General features: G+C 35.1%; 1 long non-coding RNA gene across 2 annotated transcripts; it reads right to left on the bottom strand.

The window, feature by feature from the left end:
- Positions 1-8,431: 8,431 nt before the first annotated feature.
- On the bottom strand, positions 8,432-12,606 carry LOC136220602 (uncharacterized). 2 transcript variants are annotated; one of them, XR_010684585.1, is made up of 7 exons: positions 12,301-12,606; positions 10,901-10,976; positions 9,767-10,153; positions 9,300-9,387; positions 9,118-9,201; positions 8,846-8,957; positions 8,432-8,754 (listed from the first exon to the last, which is right to left on the bottom strand). It is a non-coding gene; the product is annotated as an uncharacterized lncRNA (long non-coding RNA). The 2 variants fall into 2 exon arrangements; XR_010684584.1 differs by having other exon boundaries at positions 9,118-9,178.
- Between the last annotated feature and the right edge of the window lie 8,377 nt (positions 12,607-20,983).

Here is a 20,983-nt window from a genome sequence, read left to right as displayed (position 1 = left end):
CCTCAAGAAGAGAATGTAACAGAAAAGAATGAGGAATGGAAAGGGTAGAAACACCTAACATCCCCCCATGCCCAGCAGCTGCCAAGCGATCCGCCACGCGGTTTTGCTCCCTATAAATATGGGAGAAGGTAAGAGAATCGAAGGCAGGACGAAGCCTCAAGATGGCTTTAATGAGATTCTGACTCTTAAGACAAACAGCCTGTCTATCCGAAATCCTGTTGATAGCCTCCAAATTGTCAGACTCCACCGAAAGTCTTTTAACACCCATGCGAATGGCGAGTTTAATGCCAGACAAGATCCCCTAGAGCTCCGCAGTAAAGGAGGAGCCCGTACCTAAGTTATGGGTAAACCCAGCCAGCCAGGCGCCACCAGCATCCCGAAGAACTCCACCAGCAGCAATTCTGCCATTACTAAGGCACGAGCCATCCGTATTCAACTTGACAACCCCTTCCCTGGGCTTCCTCCAACCAACTAACTGGACCTCTTTAACCGGGGAGGGGTGAACCAGGGGCTCTCCTTCAAAACTCTTTGTAATAACAGAGAGTTTTTTCGAGAAGTAAAACCGGAGGTCAGGAATAAAGACAGTCTTCTCAGCAAATAACTCTTCATTCCTCCATTTCCACATTTGGTGACAAATAATAGCGAAGAGAATAGCCCCGTGCTCCATACTGGCCAACAAATTCCCATTAACGCCTTCAGAGAACCAGTCAATATCAGAGAACCCCATACCAGTCAATATCAACCATCTAAATAATAACTAATTATATCTAGATAATTATTATTAATCAAATTAATAATTAATTAATGTTAGGGATAATTAATTAGAGTTTCAATCACATAAAACTTCTAATTAATATTATCAGATAATCCTTTAATTTAATTCATAACCATAATCAAAATATAATTATTAATCAAATTAATTTATCCCCAGATTAATATGTAAATTTCGGCCCATACATCCATGTCCCACTAATTACATTTTCATCCTCCGATTCCAAGTCCCATATGCGACCCATTAGGTTCTTTATTGCCACTAGCCGTATGTATCCTTTGAAATTATTCATCACGATTAATTCCAACATATATATAACGGAATACCGTCGCGAGCTGTTACTAGCAGAACCTATGATATTCCCCCAGAGCAATTAAGAAGTCAGGTTGATAACTGACGTTAACCTTTCTGCATTAGGTACAATATAATACGATCCTTCATCAACTATATCTTGTCTGTCAATTCCTTATAACCATGGAACATGTCAAGGTTACATATAACGAAGAGTCTGGTTTTACTTGTACATGTTGAATTCACTCTGAAAAGATTAGTTAAGTGAAATGTTCATTTCTACTCTTAACTCTATCACCTTGCAAGGATTTCAATTAATTCACCACAAGTGGCCATTTGGATATATCTCCCACTTATCGAGAGTGATGAATGCTCAATCTAACATTAACTATTCTGCAATTACTTTGTGTGATACCCAACCCTGCTCTCACACACCCCAGGCTCTCACCTGTTGGATCGTGCTCGCACAGAATCAAAGTATCAGACTCCATAATCCAGAATCACTAATTAACGAATGTTTGAGTCTGAGGATTAGTTATACCTACTAATACTAATGAGATGAACAGTTGACACATTAGATAAATCAATCCATTCTGTTATCTCAAGTCGGGTCCCAATCCTAATGAACTCCTTCATCAGATCCATGTAACTGTCTAGATATCTGAATATCTAAAGCTTGTGAGATCAGCTTTCTATCACGACAGAAAACACTGTTACATGCAAGTCTCAACAATAATATGCCAACCCCTATAACATATTACTTGACTTGGGTTAACTTTAAGTCTACTGGTCTATTATAAAGTACAGTCTCACTTCATGCTTGTATGAACACTTTATAACTACTTAAATAAACTTAGGGTTACTTTCTTTATGTAAGATTTGTGCCTTTATATATAGTTACATTTTAATGCTATATATCTGATTAAACAAATGATCAAATAAACAATTTATTCATTAATATTAATATCCTAAAACAATTGTCTTTAGGACACTAAACTCCAACATTCTGATCATTGCCAGCATCTGGTCGTTCTGATTTCTGATATTCTCTGGAAGATTGTCCCCATTCCTGCTCAAAAAAATCAGCTAAGATAGTTCGTATACTAGAAATGGGTTTAACAACAAAATTATACCAATTGAAAAAACTTTGCCAATGTCTTCTTTTATTAAGTTCTTGTATGTGATGTATTTTATTTCTGATAAATGCTCCTACTTGTGTATTATTTGTTCTTATTATAAATTCTATGGGTAACAAATGAAAACGTTGATGTAAACATTTTTAAATGAAATTTAACATCCATAATATATTAAACCTTTAAGTTTAACTAATTATAACAAATTAATTTAATTAGAACTACCACATTATTTCTGCCTGACAATTTAGTCTACGAAAGTGCTTTTCGAATCGTTATTATCTCTGCCATAACTGGTTCAGCATATCCTGGAATAGAAGAATAATGAACATATAAGCATCGCCCATCTGAATCTCGAAAGAGAAATCCAATCGAACTACAATCTTTTTTTAACGTTCCTGCATCCACATTGTAGTACAAGAAACCCGATGGAGGCTTCTGCCACTTATCATAAACGAGGCTGAAGACGTAAAGAGGATTCGAGTGGGGCTTTTGTGCGGATTGCCAGTCCACAAACTCCCGCATGGCAGCTGTGACTATTTGGGCTGGTTGTAGCGGGTTTTTCCCATACCGTCGCATTTCGGTTTCTCCATATCGTCCAAATGAGCATTGTTATCGTTGCAAACTTAATTGGGCAAACTAATGACAACATATCACCCAACCATATTTTAACATCTCTAATTGCCTTCATTCGATTATTACAAAAAAATTATCACCCAAGCAGACTTAACCGTTAAACATTCAAGAAATACATGACTTTCATCTTTGCCAACACGAGCACAAATTAGACAGACTGGATTGCCTAATCCATGAAAGTTCCCGTTTAAGCATGTCATAATCCCGAACGAAATCACCATTTAGGATGAGGAAAAGTCTCAATAGAAAAGACAAAAATACTCCACAAGAAGATGTTGAAACACCTTTTCCACATGATTTTGATTTGACAAAATTATTTAAGTTAATCCCATGATTAAACAATTAAATTTAAGTGCTTTGATTTAATTGTACTAATAAGTTTGTTCAATGTTGAGTAAGTTAAGTAACAAGAACAGGAACTAAGAATCTATAAGAGAAAGACAAGACAAAGTCAGCGAAAACAAGTCACACAACAGAAGCTGAGTAGAATGCAACTCAGCCTTGCGAAAGAAATGTCTTCTTTAGAAAAGCTTGAAGGCGAAGCCGCTGAGTCAAGCTGAGTAGTCGCCAGGCCAGCATCAATGATCCATCAACTTGCAAGACAAGGTCTGACAAATTTCTAAAACAAATCAGAAGCCTTGGAATCTGTCCTGAAGACCGCTTCGAGAAAGAGCATGGACCATCTGACTTTTGCTAGAAGACAAACCTGTCGTATGAAGACAAATCTGGCATAAGAAGACAAACCTGGCTCCTGTCCAAAACAGAAGACGGGATTGGCCTGCATCTCTAAAAGCTGACCGAGTGATGATGAAAGAAGACCGTTCCCCCACAATGGCTATGTCGGAATTCAAATCATTGGCGCCCCAAAGATCATTATATAAAGGCCAATTCATCACTTGGATTAACACACAATATATAGACAGAAAAAGCAAATCTTCATTGAGTCAAAATCCAAAATAGAAGCTGTCTGAAAAGAAAAAGCAAGCTCTTACACCAAACTCCAAGCATTGTGTAAAAGTCTAGATTGATTCAGTCATCTAAAGTGTTCTTTGTTGTATTAAGAACAATTTCTTATCATTTGTAAAAGGTTAGAAGAGTGAAGCTGAGTACTCTGTTATAGTACTCAGTGATAGAAAGAAGCTGAGTACTCGGTTATAGTATTGAGTGGTAGATAGGATTGAGTAGACGAATAGAGGATGGTACTCTTGCATACTCAGTTGCTATTGTAAAAGGTTTGTGCTCTACCTTTAAAGAGCTCAGTAGAGGATTGAAAAAGCTCGGAAGGATTCCGAGGACTGGACGTAGGCGGAGAGGCCGAACCAGGATAAGTCTGCTGAGTAACTTCTAACCCTTTCTCTTGATATATATATGTGTGTGTGTGTGTATGTATGTGTTTCTTGCTTAAAATTACTCAGTAAATAATCTGTATAAGCTGAAGCTGAGTAATCTGAGTGTTGAGTTGGAAACTGACTTAAGTGTTACTTCCCAACTCACAACTAAAACAGCTCTAGTCAGTATCTGATTAAAGCTGTCTCACACCACACTCAGCCTTGCTGACCTGAAACTAAGTTAAACTATCAAACATTCAATTAAGTCAGCATTATTAAGCGAAAAAGTTATATTAGTTCCTAACCCCCCCTTGGAACTAATCCTATTACATTACACGGGACCAACAAGTGGTATCAGAGCCTAACAGCTCACTATTCAAGATAAAACTATCTTGAGTTGATCCCTGTAATGGCTGAGAACAGCACTTGTTTCCTTCCAGGAAATCAAACAACCTAGATACTCCTTGAGGGATTATCGATTAGTCGGCCTCCTCTGTTCTTTGGATCTAATTATACATTTTGGAAGAACATGATGAAAAACTTCATTCAGGCAACAAATATGAGTGCATGGCTAGCCATAGTCCAAGGCCCTTTTGTTCCCTATGAAATCATCGACGGTGTAAAAACTGTCAAAAGCGAGGCTAAGTGGTCAGAAGATGACCTTAAGAAATTACAAAATAATGCTTCGGCTATCAACATGCTTCACTGTGCGTTAGATGCTGCAGAATACAATAAGATTTCAGGTTGTGAGTCAGCACAAGAAATCTGGAAGAAGCTGGAGGTTACCTATGAAGGAACCAGTAAGGTCAAGGAGTCAAAAGTGAATCAACACATGTGATTGTATGAGCTGTTCGAGATGAATGAAAATGAAGGCATCTCAGAAATGAATGAAAGATTCACCAATATAATCAACGAGCTTAAGAGACTCGGCAAGAACTTCACTGAGGAAGAACAGGTGAAGAAAATCCTGAGAAGTCTTCCCAAAAGCTGGCAAGCAAAGAAAACAGTTGTTGAAGAAGCTCAGGACCTGACCACGTACAAGTATGATGAGCTCATTGGATCTCTGCTGACCCATGAGATCTCAATGAAGAACTTTGAGGCCAAAGAAAAGATTGAGGACAAGAAGCAAAAATCTCTTGTCATGAAAGCTGACTCAACAGAAGCTGACTCATCAGATGATGAGGAGATGGTCATGTTCACTAGAAAAATGAAGAAGTTGTTTTGGAAAAATGATAAGTACAGCAAAAGGCCATTGACGGGTGTCGAATCCACCAAAGATAATTATAACTTCACAGCCCTTAGGCTTGCACAAGGGTAAGCAAAGGTCGAACCCAAAGGATTAGTACTGATTTAACTAAATTAATAATCAAGAAGACAATAAAATTAAATAAGGGGAGATTTGATTAGATTGATTAACTAAATTAACAAAAACAGCGAAATAGAATTGGGATTGAATGTAAATAGTAAAGAAGATTTCAGTCAAGGGATTCTCAGGCAAGGATTTCAGTTAGTCTTGATCATTGACAGAAAGATTATTCTTCTAAATCAAATATCAGATTAGTTTGGATTATTCTTCCGTATTATTGAATTGGTTAAGTAAGACTATAATCAATCCCTAATTAACAAATAACCTTTCCTCAGCGGCTAAGATTCAACCTGTTAATAGCATTATGAAATAGAAGAACCTAATCTAAGCCAACCGATTCTCAGCGATATCGATTCAGAAACTTAATTATTTATTCACTTGATGTGATAAAATTGAACCTTGATGTATTAATGTCACGTGGAGAAAGGAATTTCAGATTGTCAGTCTGATTTTATCTCCGAATACATTCCAAGATTCGATTTTACGTTATCAATCACTACCTGCTTTGATTCAACTAAACAATGACTCTTCGATTCCCTAGTTTAATCAAATAGTTGTATGTTAATTTAGTCAAAGAACAATCGGCCGTTATTACTCAAATGTAAATTAACAATTGGGATGAAATCCCTAAACACAGCGAATAAATAAATGACATGAATAGAGAAGAATTATAGAAGTAAAACGATTCACAATACTTGAGAAAACCTGCCCTTGAATTAACCCTTAACCGAGATTGGAAGTTTAGCTATGAATAACCATGGAAGAATAACGCTTTCTCTCTTGGGAAAGAGAGAACAAAATAAAAATAAAACCTAAACCTAAAAACGGAATGAAAACTGAATGTAAAATTGAATTCTGATTATAAAACGGAATTTAAAAACTGAACTCTCATTAGAGATAGATCCTCTCCTATTTATAAGAGTTCTCCAACCCTAATTAGGAGATAAATACTAGCTAATTATAAAAAATAAATATTCTAACTTCCTAATACTACTTGACTTCTTCCTTCCTGATTTGTAGGCTCAAAACTCCTTAATAGACATCTGAAAACGTGATAAATTTGAACAGATTAGCACTTGACATATTTGGAAAGATTTCTGTCCGCCTGCTTCTTAGTCTTGGGCAAGACTAACTCCCAGCTTCGATTTCAGGTCTTTAAAACAGCTCTAGATTTTATCTTTAACCAAATTAGCTCCAAATAGCCCCAATTCAGCTCCTTTCTTCATAATAAGTCCCTGTAGAGGCATAATACACAAAACAAGCAATAAAACCCGTGATAACAATCAAACCGGCTAACAAATAGCATAACAAGTGGGTATTTTATCGCTGAAATGGACACTTATCAAACACCTCACACTTACCCAATGCTTGTCCTCAAGCATACCAGATCATGTCAACAGTTCTTAGCTCTAATGATTTTGTGTTTACTAACCTTTCCCGATCCCCCTCATAATGCAAAGATGACCAGCCATTAACTCCCCAGGTCAAGAATTTATTCATGTTTAAACACACAATGTAACTAGTTGAAAAATCTCAGCAAATAAGCTTTTAACCATGTGCATGATAGATGAATCAAATTTCAGCAACACCCTCACGGAGTTCACTCATTGCACTCAAGTGTTTTAGGCTATGATTAATTTTTCAAGAAATCGCTCAATTCACAACCTAGAATGAAATTACCATAAGCTTGCCAATATATCAAATCTCCACCACTTAGTATGAATTCAAGACACTAAATCAAAGGGACTTAAAACAGGGTATAATATAGGCTAGGGGTAAGATTTGGAAAGGAAAGGAGGAAGAAAGGGAAACTGAGAGTAGTAAAAATATACATTCTACTCTGAAAATGGCCAAATGGAAATCAAAGCTCAATTATTTGCAAACGACTTACAATTCTCAAATTTCAGAATGAATGTTCAAGATGAACTTAAACAACTATAAATAGACTGAAATGAAAAAAACTAACAAGAAATTTTTCTATGTTTATTTTTCTTTTTGTTTTTCTTCTTTTTTTTCTTTTTTTTATGCCTCTGACTTTTTTTTCTTCTTTTGTTCTGAGGCTTTTTTTTCTGCTTTTTTTTTAATATAGAAAACCTTTGAACTAGAACAAGAAAGCTGTTATTTTGCAGACTAATGTCTATTTAGACACTTTTTTTAAGCACACCCATAGATGGCCTATTGCAACCTTGTAAATGTGTTGCAATACGACCCTAAAAATGTAACAATAGGCCAAAAAATAGGCTAAGGCAACACATTAGGTCATTTTAAAAGTGTTGGTATATTCACCATTGCCTTTGCTGTCAATGGCAACATTATTTTCTTAAATGCAACATCATGATACGTGTTGCCATTTTTTACAACAAATGCAACATTATATCAGAAAATAAAAAAAAGTAACATTTTTTTATTCTTTAAAGCAACACTTTTAATATTAAAAATATGTTACCTTAGTTAATTACGGCAACATTTTTTTGTTATTCAACACTTATTTTTTAAACAAATGCAACATTTTTTGAGCAATTAGCAACACAATGTTTTTATATAAAAGTAACACTTGTTTGAATGAAGGCAACAATTTATAACCAATAACAACATTTTTTATTTGACAAATGCCATGATTTTTAAAGCAAAGACAACATTTTTATCAAAGCAACATTTGTCTGCTAAAGAAAGCAACAATATTTTACAATAAAGGCAACTTTTTTGAATCAGAAGCAACACATTTTAATTAACAAACGCAATGCTTTCTAATGTAAAAGCAACATTGTTTCATATTAAAAGCATCACTTAATAATCCAAAAGGCAACTGTTCAAATAAAAAGCAATATAACATTTGTTTACAAAAGAAAAAGAAACAAACAACATAACATTTTTTACAAAAAAAAAAAAAAAGGAAACTGTTTGTCAAAAATACCTAATATTATAATTCAAAAGTACAATGAGTATTTAACTATCACAAGCATAAATAAATCACTCTTCATTAATCAACATAAATTTGAAGTAAGAGAGTCAGTGGTATTTTCCATTTATTCTCTAACTTCATTGCTCATTTCCTCTATGACTAACACTATACTTTGTTCGATTGCCTCATTAGAAAAGACTCATAGTTGTCTTTCTTTTCCTTGATATGGCACATTAGAAAAGACCATGAGATGCTGCTTCTCCAAGCATTTCCTCAATTATCTTCATGCTTTCCCTTCAAGATGAAAACTTTTCTTCAATCTTTACCTATATACAGAAATAATAAAAATTTTAATGAAATAATAAAATGAAAATTGTATAAAGAATTACATCTAGAATGTCTGTAAACAGACCCAACCTTGTTCTTGTTTCTTAGGTTCTATATGGTGTTGATATATTGTATTCTGAGAACTAATGTAGACCCGAATAATATGCCAGCACATATCAAATAACCAATGGTTGGGTGTGCACTGAACAGAGGAAAAAGAAGACATGCAGCAAAAACACAAATTGATCAATGTTGAGGTTCAGTTTCATTTTCGAAGCAATAGGAATAATAGTATGAAAGACTTAAATAGAAAATAGAGGAATCCACAATGGGGTTCCAGCTAATTTGTAAGAAATAATTACCTTAAATAATGGCAATAAGTACTTAAAACATCATGACCATCATCACATGATGTTTCTGACCCTGAATCGGACAATTGTGAGTTACTTTGAAGACCAAGAAAATCAAGTTCATCAGCACAATACACAAAAAAAACAACACTTAAAATTAAAGTATGTACAAATTTATGGGCATAGAAAAGTACCTAACTTCAGAATTGATGCAGAGGTTGTGCACTAGCTGGAACCCCAGATCCTGCCAACAACTCCAATGGAGGCAAATATAGGATAAACCTGTAAATTCACAACATAGAGAGCATCCCTAAGATCCATGCATCTAGAGGTCTATACCGAAATCTTACATATTCAACTTTCCATATTATAGAGTTGCTTCAATTTCATCAATAATTTTTTTAAGCCTGTGCCAGTTCAATTCTATAAGAAGTATTAAATACACACATAATTTGCTTCCATACATTCTGGATTAAGATTTTCTAGTGTTGTAGCTAACAGTCACAATATTAAGCGCAATTAAGAAGTATTAAATACACACACAATTTGTTTCCATACACATAATTTTCAGTTTTATTAAGCGCAATTAAGAATTCAAAATCAAATATAACCTATAAATCCGGTTGAGGAACTTGAATATAAGTATCCGGGTTAGTAATACCTTTCTCATCAAGAATTTACAAGACAACTGATGTCCACACCAAACGATAGTACCCTGCTAAAAGGAGACCTCTGCAATATTAGTAAATGTGTGAGCTTTGAGTTCTTGTGAAAATCCAATTTCAACCGTCATAATAATATATTAGCAATATGCTCTAAAATCAAATCAGACTTGTAAGGAATATGACTAATTTTAGTTGCCAGAGCAGAAATTATATCTCCAAGAGCCTAAATTGATCTAATGATATTTTGAGCTTCCTTCAGCCGTTCCCCTTGCACATCAGTATTTGCTAGCCTCTCGTTACCTGCCAAATCTACAAGACACAACTTACTCTTGGTGCAATTTCCCTTTATCAAATTATTTGATCTCACTGATGCGCAAAGCATACTGCAGATATTGAAAAAATATGATTAATTTAGCTAATAACATATGCACACGTCTGACAGAACAAGGTGCCAATTACAATGTAACAGAAGCAATTTAATTAATAACATGAGCATTTTGTAGAAATAATATTGCTAGAGAAAGAAAAAAGATATTCTAAATTCAATCGATTTAAATTAATTACAAAACTGAATATCAATACATATATATAGAAATAAAATACGCATAAATTCAGCATAGAATACAAGTAATTTACTGTTCCTATATCGGCTAAATAATTGCTGAATTGAGAACATTAATTATCGTCCATTACACCATTTAAAAGCAATTTGTATTACTACCACTCCATACACTTGTATGGACTTTTTTTAATTAATTTTTTATTTTTTTCTTTTTGTTTGTATAAGGGTCAGATGTAGTGTTTGGTTTTAATTGTTTTTATTTTTATTTTTTCACTTCTAAACATTGAAGTTGACATGGTTGCCCTGCCATTTCTTTCGTTTCTATTTAACAAAAAATTAATGGGTTTTGTCTACTTTGAATTATTTATAGTTTTGACAATGACATCATTTTAACAATTACAAAATTATAATTGAGCAAATAAATATCAAGCCTAAGCATGAGGAACATCAAGCTATTGACAAACCAATAATATCGGCTACTCTATTCATTCACATTGCTTGATCCAACAGACAATTACAATATTTGGAAAGAATTAATTATGCAAAAAGTGTTAATTAATGAACATACCATATAATACTAAAACCAGAAGCTCCATAGTCCACTCCATCAAACAGAAAGCCAATTGAATTGATAGGTCCGGTGCCTGCGATAAATTGTTGATAGGCAGACAGAACATATTAAAAATAAACATTATCATTATCCTAAAAAAATGTCAACATGTTTTCATATTAAAGATAAACTTATCCTCTAAAACAGCAGACATCGAGGTAATCACCGTGTCTTCTCTACTATTTATACATTGGCTGATCTGACCCATTCAGCAATCACCGAACCTCATGCTTTACAACTTCACTGTCATTCTTAAAATTCAACTCTTTTTCCCCCAATTACCAATATCATGATGAAAGCAGATAAATGACTGCCATGAACAACTTAAAATATAAATTAGCAAGAGGCATAACCCAAACAACCATTAGCAAGAATCCCCAAACATATAGAGATGAATTGCAATTCAAAGATGGGAACTACAATTGAAATGCCTACAAAATCAAGTGCAGTAGCCAAGGGCAGAACACCTCTAATAGGAAGTTCTAGCAATGAAAAACGAGGATATAATAAGGCAATGACCATACTTGAATTCATTTTGAGGTTAAGTGTCGTCATTACTACTCTCCCGTGCTGTTGTAATGGGAACAAGTGATATGAACTCAATTAGCATCCATGAATAATGAGACTCTTCATTCTCCTCATTTTTTCTAGTTTTAAGCTAGTTATGATGATCCCCCTATTACAGGCATTACACGTGTATTGTCAAGAAATATATTTAATTTTGTTGAGATATATCAAACAATTACATCCCAATTTCCACGAGTTGAGCCACATCTTCCATAATACTTCACTTTTATAGAATATTAAAGAGATGCAACTCAATTCCTATCCATGAAATAGTATAATTCTTTCAGAAAACTTAAGAATTAAAGTAAAATAAGGAAATTGCATCATATTTACAGGGAATATGGGGAGGAAAATAAGACTTCAAGTCTACATATATATATGAGAGTACAGAGAGACGTGAGATGCAAAATGCTGTTGTTGATGAGTAGTAATGAATCGCCCCCTTGATAAATTAGGATGAATATTTTCCTAATTTAAGATTTTCACTGCATCTTTATCTATCTAAACATAACACAAATCAAGCAATATATTTGCTATCTAAAAACTCAAACCAAATCAGAAGATGGATATAAAAAATGTTAATTACAAAGAATAGAAAATTACGAATGTGGAAAGATGAAAACTATAGATTCCACATATACCAATTGCACGCCTGTCTATAGAGTATCACAACAGTAAGACCCTTTTGCTAACCCTATAAACCACTGTTTGCAACACTGTAATATATTCTCTTGCTAAATTGGTTAAAGAGACGAAATCCAAAAGAGAGAGAAAGGCGATGGAGAGCTTACCAAAGAGAGAAAAGTACGATGGAGAGAGGTGGATGGAGATGGTGATGCTGCTAATCGAGAGTAGAGGATACCACCAGAGACAGTATTTCTCAGTCTAAATCTTAGACATAATTCCCCGAAAAACCCCCAAAAAATCAATTTGGGTTCGATTTCTCATATGCAGAAGAGTTGGAGAGTGAGATACAAAGGTCACCAGCTGCGCCATGGGCTTTCTTTGGAGAGTGATCGTAAGTAATTTTTGGGGGAGAGATGTAAAATTAGAGAGTTTGGAGAGAGAAACACTGCGTGATAAACTCTTCTTGGAAGAGAGAGAATCCTAGGAAGTGAACTTTTTGGGTGGGAAAACCTAGAGCCAAAATACTAGTGAAATTTTAGAAATTTTAATATGCGAATTTAGAGCCAAAATAGTTACTGAAATTTTTTGGTAGGAATTTATTTTGGAGCCGACTATTTGAAAATATTAACAATTTCTTTTTGTTTTTTTTTATTTTGGTGAGAATATTTAGAGCCAAAATTTTAGAAAATATTGATAATAATAATAGTAAATCTTTTAGCTGTTTTATTTTAGTTAGTATTTTTATTACTTACAATTTAGTCTTTAATTATATGGTTTTTATTTACTAAATAATTTGGGTAACTCTTATCAATTTGAAGTAGTGTAGAGGGATAACTAAATTTATAAAATTAGGTATAGTTTTTTTTTTTAAAATTAGGTATAGTCATTATATTTTGGGTTAAGGTGCAAAAATACCCCTAACGTTTTGGATCAGGAGCAATTTGACCCAAATTATCAACGTTAGGGGTAAACTTGCTCTTAGCTACAAATGTTAGGGGGTAAAATTACACCATTTTGGACGTTAGGGGTATTTTTACACTTAACCCTTGTATTTTTATTAAATGCAACATTTGAATAGTTATTTATATGATAAAAAATGTTGTTTTAACAAATTATCAAGTTATATATCGCAACATTTGGTTGTAAATGTTATCAAAATGTTGCCTTATTTCAAATAAAACAACTATAAAAAAACCTAAAGCAACACTTTATATAGAATCCTTGCATTTGACATGCATGAATAGTAGCAGTCAAATTAATTTAGCAAGTGCAACATTGTGAGGCAACACTTTTTGAAAAATAGTTGCAATAGGCAATCTATGGTGTAGTGATATATACTATAACTAAAGGACTATTCAATTGAATCCTTATACTTTGGTGAACTTGTGGTTTTCGAACACGAAAATTGCTCAAAGCAGCAATTAATCATTGAATAAAGTAAAAGAATATACATACTCTGATGGCTAAATTGTCCCTGACCAAAGGACTCAAACAAGGGTTGTCTCAAGAATGGGAAAAAGGCTCAAATGTGGCTGAGCTAAGGGCTGGATACTGTTATTTTTGTTAGTCTTGAGCAAGACTAAGGGTTCGAATTTATTTGAAATGGCTAAGAAAAAAAACCTACTGCCCTTATCATTTTTAATGCTCAAATTCATCAGATGTGGTCTTGAAATGCATAACATGGCAAGTTCTAGAATTTCAAACTAAAATTGGACAACACTCAGAAAAAATAGAACAAAGTGTAATGTATTTTGTTCTTGCATTTAGGCTCAAAGTCTTTCCAAAAATAGGGATAAAAGTGGTGTTGCTTCATTCAAAACATCTTTCCATGTAAAGGGAGATTAATCAAGTAGTTCATATGCATATTTAAGGCAATTATACAATCATGACCCTTTGAAATCAATGACCTTACTCAATACAAGACTTAAGGATTTCAGTACTAAGTTAGCAACCTAGTTTCAATCAAGTGCAGAATAGAGAGCTAGCATTGGTATTTTTGGGGACGAAGCAAGAGGTGGACACCTCACACTAGACTCGAGCATATTTTCTGATTTTTTTTCTTTTGAGGCGGACACCTCACACTATTTCAGCACATATCCCATAGAATTAAACCCGATTTTTTAGCAGCAACTTGTAGATAATTCACCCAAAATTTCAGCAGCAAATTAGCACAAAAAACCAGTAGCAAATTCATAAATTTATCTCAGTAAATTAGCACCAAAGAAAATTTCTGCAGCAAATGCAGAAATTTAATCCCAAACATACCAGCATGAAAATCATAGCAAAAACATAGAAAATCATCACCACTAATTGGATTAGAGACCCCTAAATACCTCACACTTAATTCTCGTATTGTCCTCAATGCTGAATAAAACATGATTATAGGATGAAGGACAATAAAAAAATTAAATGAAAGAGAAAGGGGTACTGCCCTAATTTGAATAACCATTCGATGATGTAGTGGAGTCATTTGTCTTGGTTGCAATTAGCGATGTTATCACTTAATTCTGGTGGAGGATCGTCTGCATAAGGAGCTGGTGGATTGTAGATTTTGATAATTGTTTGGTGGCTAGCGTCTCTTCCTCAATGATGGTGGCAGAATGAAGTTAAAGGTACTTAAAGTACTTGAGCCCATATCTGTCCATATTTAAGCACTTGCTATCCATGAAGTTCCTGGAACAAATAAATAAGAGAGAAACAAACCCATTAAGAAAGAAGAAGACATTACAAGAATAATCAAAATAAAAATTTAATGCAAGAATTTAAATCTAAATAGTAACAGTTTAGCTCTATCGAAGCTAAACAATGGGCTGCCTCCCAAAAGCGCCTCTATTTAACGTCTTTGGCCAGACGTCAATGATTTTACATTATCCAATTCCTAACCGTTCATTCTCCTTTTCATCCCAATCATAACCAAAAATATTTTCAAGATTGTCCGAGTTACTCTTTTCCTGCATAGTGAAATCAATCAAGCTAACCTGAAAAACACAATGAACTTCAATTGGATATAAAATTATACCTTCCTGAATATTCAAATTTTCATTAGCCTTAGATGAGTGAATCAGAAAAAATTTCTCTGAATTTATGATTGAATTATTACTTGCATCCAAAACATAAAAATCCTTCGAATAATCTAACTCATCAACAGCTATGTAATTTTTATCATCCATTACCATATCATTTTCTATTATTATATCTTCCTCTAACGCATAGTCGTGAACTAAAATTGGAGTGGATAAATTCAAAACATTTTCATCAAGGGACATACCTAAGATCGATGAATTAATAGAATACGATTGATAACTATCTGAACTTGATTGGTTCCAAAAGAAATTGGGACATGGAGAAAGGTATGGATCATAATAATGATGAGAATCCCATCGGTACTCATCGACTAGGTGAAGCACATGATCCATAATTATGCAAAATCAATCAAAGGCAAGAAAAAAAATGAAGTTCTGATTATTAATAAAATTAAAGCAAGTTAAACTAATCCCCGACAACGGCGCCAAAATTTGACGGGTGTCGAATCCACCAAAGATAATTATAACTTCACAGCCCTTAGGCTTGCACAAGGGTAAGCAAAGGTCGAACCCAAAGGATTAGTACTGATTTAACTAAATTAATAATCAAGAAGACAATAAAATTAAATAAGGGGAGATTTGATTAGATTGATTAACTAAATTAACAAAAACAGCGAAATAGAATTGGGATTGAATGTAAATAGTAAAGAAGATTTCAGTCAAGGGATTCTCAGGCAAGGATTTCAGTTAGTCTTGATCATTGACAGAAAAGATTATTCTTCTAAATCAAATATCAGATTAGTTTGGATTATTCTTCCGTATTATTGAATTGGTTAAGTAAGACTATAACCAATCCCTAATTAACAAATAACCTTTCCTCAGCGGCTAAGATTCAACCCGTTAATAGCATTATGAAATAGAAGAACCTAATCTAAGCCAACAGATTCTCAGCGATATCGATTCAGAAACTTAATTATTTATTCACTTGATGTGATAAAATTGAACCTTGATGTATTAATGTCACATGGAGAAAGGAATTTCAGATTGTCAGTCTGATTTTATCTCCGAATACATTCCAAGATTCGATTTTACGTTATCAATCACTACCTGCTTTGATTCAACTAAACAATGACTCTTCGATTCCCTAGTTTAATCAAATAGTTATATGTTAATTTAGTCAAAGAACAATCGGCCGTTATTACTCAAATGTAAATTAACAATTGGGATGAAATCCCTAAACACAGCGAATAAATAAATGACATGAATAGAGAAGAATTATAGAAGTAAAACGATCTCACAATACTTGAGAAAATCTGCCCTTGAATTAACCCTTAACCGAGATTGGAAGTTTAGCTATGAATAACCATGGAAGAATAACGCTTTCTCTCTTGGGAAAGAGAGAACAAAATAAAAATAAAACCTAAACCAAAAAACGGAATGAAAACTGAATGTAAAATTGAATTCTGATTATAAAACGGAATTTAAAAACTGAACTCTCATTAGAGATAGATCCTCTCCTATTTATAGGAGTTCTCCAACCCTAATTAGGAGATAAATACTAGCTAATTATAAAAAATAAATATTCTAACTTCCTAATACTACTTGACTTCTTCCTTCCTGATTTGTAGGCTCAAAACTCCTTAATAGACATCTGAAAACGTGATAAATTTGAACAGATTCGCACTTGACATATTTGGAAAGATTTCTGTCCGCCTGCTTCTTAGTCTTGGGCAAGACTAACTCCCAGCTTCGACTTCAGGTCTTTAAAACAGCTCCAGATTTTATCTTTAACCAAATTAGCTCCAAATAGCCCCAATTCAGCTCCTTTCTTCATAATAAGTCCCTGTAGAGGCATAATACACAAAACAAGAAATAAAACCCGTGATAACAATCAAACCGGCTAACAAATAGTATAACAAGTGGGTATTTTATCGCTGAAATGGACACTTATCAGCCATTCAAAAGAAGTGATAAATATAAAGCTGAGTCAAGTGACAACAGACACAAGAAAGACAGCTCAAAGTCTGTTACTTGTTTCGAATGCCATCAAGCTGGTCACATCAAGTCAAGCTTTCCTACCCTGAAGAAAGACAAGAAGGGAAGTAGGAAGGCAATGGTGGCCACATGGAGTGATAGTGATGAGTCAACCTCGTCAGAAGCTGATGCCACCGAGTTAGTAAACATCTGTTTCATGGCTGACGAATCTGCTGGATCTGACCATGAGGAACACTCAACCGAGGTAACATCTCTACCTTTGCTCAGAAATGAAATGATAAATGCCCTGAGTGATCTCTATACACTTATCAAAAAGTGTAACACGAAAATAAGGGCACTCAGCAGGCGATGTGATGAGATTGAAGAGGTCAAACTCAGTGACCTTCGACATCTCCTCCAGGACAATACCAGGCAAGATGAAAATCTAAAAATCATGCATAGGTTTGTCTCTAAAGTCCAATCAGACTCTAAGAAGCTGAGAAAGGATATCACATCCATACAGAACCAGCTGAGTTCATCGGCTAAGAAAAGGTTATATTCAAAGACTGAGTATTCGGGTACTAGTCAGCAAAGACGATACACTCAGCAGAACAGTCAGTGTGACTGTTGTGGAAAGAAAGGACACACTATAAAGGTGTGTTGGTATGCTCAGCACCATCGTGCTGACCAAAAATGGAAATACCCCCAAAGGTAAGTTCATTATGACTTTTGTGGGAAAGATGGCCACACCATAAATGTATGCCGTCACAAAATTAAATATGATGCATCACCTGTTAACTCTAACAAACGAGGACCCAAAAAGACTTGGGTACTTAAAGATAACTAGTTACATTGCAGGTGAGCCTGAGGTGTGCTGAGAAGTCAAAGCTATGGTACATTGACAGCGCATGCTCAAGGCATATGACTGGTGATGAAACTCAGTTCATCACACTTGTGCATAAACGAGGAGGAAATGTAAGTTTTGGAGACAACAAAAAGGGTAAGATAGTAGGGTCAGGTACTGTTGGTGGTAATCCTACTATTGAGTCAGTCTCCCTAGTCAAGGGTCTTAAATATAACCTACTGAGCGTAGCTCAGCTGTGTGACAACGGTAGAAAGCTTGTATTTGATGCCACTAAGTGTAGGGTACTCGAGGGAAAAACAAATGAGTTGATTTTAACTGCCACTCGTGTTGATAACGTTTTCATGCTAAACCTAGAAAAGAAGTTTTCAAACAATATATGCTTAGTGTCAAAGGAAGATAATTCCTGGCTATGCCATAGGAGACTTGGTCATGTAAGCATATGGACCTCCTTACCAAATTAGCAAGAAAGCAATTAGTTGAGGGATTGCCTAAACTCAGGTTTGAGAAGGATCAATTGTGTAATGCTTGTCAGCAAGGTAAACAAACCAACAAATCTTTTCAAAATAAAAATGTAGTCTCAACCAAGCGTCCATTAGAGTTGCTACACTTGGATCTCTTCGGATCAGTCCAACCGCTGAGCTTGGGTGGTAGGAGATTTTCCTTGGTCATTGTGGATGACTTTTCTCGGTACACTTGGATCATCCTGCTGAGTAGCAAGGATGAAGCTTTTGAGATGTTCTCAACATTGGTTAGAAAACTTGAAAATGATAAAGACCTAAAATTGGCTCACATCCGAAGTGATAATGGCGGAGAATTCAAAAATCAACAATTTAATGAATTCTGTGAAGTCAGCGGCATTTACCACAATTTTTCTGCACCTAGAACTCCTCAACAAAATGGGGTAGTTGATAGGAAGAACAGAACCCTAGTTGAAATAGCTAGGACAATGCTGAGTGAGAATAGGCTTCCAAAGCATTTCTAGGGCTCTAGTCAGACCTATACTTAAGAAAACCCCCTATGAACTTTGGAAAGGACAAAAACCCAATATTGGATATTTTCGTGCCTTTGGTTGCAAATGTTTTATCCTAAATACTAAAGACAACCTTGCTAAGTTTGATTCAAAAGCTGATGAAGCTATCTTCTTAGGCTACTCAACAAACAGTAAAGCATATAGGGTGTTTAATAAACGAACTCAGGTCTTAGAAGAGTCTGTAAATGTTGAGTTCGATGAAATTGACCCTGCAGGGAAGATAAGTCAGCATGCCAAAGATGACACATGCTCAGCTTCCGCTAACCAAAATGGAGCCACTAAGTCACTACCTCAAGGGTTGACCAAAGGTAAAAACAAACCTGAAATTATTTTTGCTGACCAATATAATCCTGCAGAAACTGTTGAAACGCCTACTCCTGAAGACACTATGTTGCCAAAAGAGATCAAGGTTCCAAGAGGACATTCTGAAAGTAGCATTCTTGACGCCGCTGAGAATACCCTGATGACCAGAAATCAACTCAGGAGATATCTTAGCAACGTAGCTTTCGTGTCAGTCCTTGAACCAAGAAACTTCTGAGAAGCTGAGAACGATGAATTCTGGATAAACGCGATGCAAGAGGAACTCGACCAATTCAAGAGAAACGAAGTATGGGATTTAGTGCCTAAACCAAGGAATCAAAAGACCATATGAACAAAATGGGTGTTTCATAATAAGCTAAATGAACAAGGAAACATAGTCAGGAACAAAGCCAGACTTGTAGCTCAAGGTTACAGTCAGCAGGAAGGTATTGACTATGGTGAGACATTTGCACGCGTAGCTAGATTAGAAGCTATAAGACTATTTTGTGCATATGCTAGCTTTATGAATTTTAAATTGTTCCAAATGGATGTTAAAAGTGCATTTCTTAATGGAGTTATAAATAAAGAGGTTTATGTTAGTCAGCCTCTAGGGTTTGAGGATCCACAGTTCCCAAACCATGTTTATAAACTCAAAAAGGCCTTGTACGGCCTGAAGCAAGCACCACGTGCTTGGTATGAAAGGCTGACCAGATTTCTGTTGACCAGAAACTATGTCAGAGGAAAAGTTGACACAACCTTATTCATTAAGAAAAAGGGCAAAGATACCCTGTTGGCACAGATATATGTTGACGATATTATTTTGGTGCTACTAATGAGTCAATGTGCAAGGAATTTAGCAAGCAGATGCAAACTGAGTTTGAGATGTCAATGATGGGAGAACTCAACTTCTTCCTTGGACGTCAAATCAAACAAGGAAAGAATGGCATCTTCATTAGCCAGACCAAGTATGCCAAGGAGATATTGAGGAAATTTGATATGGAAAACTGTAAGCCAATATCTACCCCAATGGGTACTGACACTGTGCTTTGTGCTGATGAAAAAGGTAAGTCAGTAGACAATAAATTATATCGAGGTATGATAGGCTCTCTACTCTATCTAATGGCAAGTAGGTCAGATATACAGTACTCAGTATGTTACTATGCAAAATATCAAGCTGACCCTAAGGAATCTCATTACATAGCTGTAAAAAGAATCCTTAGATATTTGCAAAGCTCAGTGAATTCAGGTTTATGGTATCCCGACACGAACGATTTCACACTCGTTGGATACACTGGCGCTGACTATGGACGAGACAAGCTTGAGCGGAAAAGCACTTCAAGAGGATGTCATTTCCTTGGAAGCTGTCTAGTGTCTTGGTTCAGTAAGAAGCAGTCGTCAGTTGCCCTGTCAACAACTGAAGCTGAGTACATTGCTGCTGGAAGTTGTGTTGCACAAGTCCTATGGATCAAGCAACATGTGGATGATTATGGAGTTCAAACGAAAACAATTGAAGTCAAATGTGACAACAAAAGTGCCATTCACTTATCAAAGAATCCAATCCAACACAGCAGGATGAAGCATGTCAGCATTAGGTATCACTTCATCAGAGATCATGTACTCAAAGGTGAGATCAAGATGACCTATGTTCCAACAGA

Source organism: Euphorbia lathyris, chromosome 2 (genome assembly GCF_963576675.1).
Source record: "Euphorbia lathyris chromosome 2, ddEupLath1.1, whole genome shotgun sequence".
NCBI lineage: Eukaryota > Viridiplantae > Streptophyta > Magnoliopsida > Malpighiales > Euphorbiaceae > Euphorbia > Euphorbia lathyris.
This window is presented reverse-complemented; position numbering and strand designations above follow the sequence as displayed.